The 1554-nt window shown below is 36.4% G+C and overlaps 1 protein-coding gene across 1 annotated transcript in view; it reads right to left on the bottom strand.

The window, feature by feature from the left end:
- Positions 1-1554, bottom strand: part of LOC107740377 (lipoma HMGIC fusion partner homolog) — a 138841-nt gene that overhangs the window by 37793 nt on the left and 99494 nt on the right. The gene's annotated exons all lie outside the window — the stretch shown is intronic.

The raw sequence follows: 1554 nt of genomic DNA, 5'->3' as shown, positions 1-1554 counted from the left end.
GGATAGTTGGCCAATCAGAGCACACCTCGCTTTTCAGAACAATGAGCTTTGTAAAAATTGACGCGTTTCAGAAAGGCGGGGCATAGAGGAAAAACAATAATGTACAGTATGTGGAAAATAATGTGTTTTTTGAACCTTAAACCGCATAAACACATTTCATTACACCAAATACACAAAATAATGTTCTTTTTAGCAACATCATATGACCCCTTTAATCTATACACTGCTGTACACAGTTTGAGCAAGGTGGGAGATGTCCTTACAGACACACACACGCACGCAAAAAGACGTTGAGATATTAATCAGGACTTGAGAGATGCAATCATAAAGGCCCTCTAGAATGTATATTAAGACATCATCACAATGTCCATTTACATTTGGAAGTGTGAATTAGAAATGTCTTATTGATTCCAATGTTTTTTAAAGGCAAGCTCTAAATAAAACTGTCACACCCTCAAAAAATGCATAACTGTATCTAGTTGTAAGATAAAAGATGACAGCTTCTTATACATTATGTCAAAGAAAGAAGCAGATCTAACTGTTTTTTTTTATGAACACAACAGTAATCTGTACAGAATTTTATTAAAAAAGAAAGAAAGAAAGAAAGAAAGAATGAAGCTAATCTAGGAGTGTGTCAAAGAGAAATGCAGAAGAATGATGAGGCAGCATAAATAAGACAAGACAATAGGTGCTTCTCAAACAAAAGGCTGCATCCTAGTGAGTCTGCATGCTGCAGGGTTACGTTAAATCTGCAGTCCGTAACTTTTTTGTGTTCAAAATTTACACAATTTATATAATAAGCGAGTACACCATGAATCCATTTTCCAAACCGTGTTTTTGGCTTGTCCTGAATCACTACGGTACACTACGGTACGGTACATAAGTATTTATATTTGGACTATTTTAGACTGGTTCGGGTAGGTACCGCTGCGGAGTAGCCCAGTACCTGTGTGATTCGTCATAGACATAAACAGAAAGAAGTAGCTCCAGCTACAGTGTTCTTCCGCAAGACGCACGCATTTCTGTTTATTAAGCGCAAGAGCGCCAAAAGTTACGAACTGCAGCTTTAAGAATTCCTTCCCAAGACTTCATGGGCATGTTTTATTAAGTAGTTCCCCCATTTCGGTCATTAATTTGTGGTCTCAATATCTTGTACACTTAATATTTAAATATATTTTAATATGTAAAAAAATTCTATGTATTTTATGTTATTATTTATGTATAGTATTTCAATTCAAATGTCATTTATTTCTCTTTAACCAATAAACATTATGTGGCTATACATTATGAAGAGCTTACGAACAGTCCTGCTTTAAGAATATGGGATTACATCTCTGCCACAATTCTGCACGCAAAAGATCATATTTTGAGCGTGCAAAAGTGCAGCGTTGCACGCGCGCGAACTGAGTTTTGTGGAGAAAATGTTTGTCTCGCAAAGAAGAAAGTATTTTGAGCGCACGAAAATCTATTTTGCATTTAAAATAAGTTTTTGGATGTGTGCAGACCTTCTCTTTTGCGCGTGCAACGTTTCACTAGCTTGCTCACCTGATGCCC

This window comes from Sinocyclocheilus rhinocerous, unplaced genomic scaffold, assembly GCF_001515625.1.
Source record: "Sinocyclocheilus rhinocerous isolate Xijiao unplaced genomic scaffold, SAMN03320098_v1.1 scaffold315, whole genome shotgun sequence".
NCBI classification, from domain to species: Eukaryota; Metazoa; Chordata; class Actinopteri; order Cypriniformes; family Cyprinidae; genus Sinocyclocheilus; species Sinocyclocheilus rhinocerous.
Note: the sequence above shows the minus strand (reverse complement) of the source record. Positions and strands in the feature narration are given on the sequence as shown.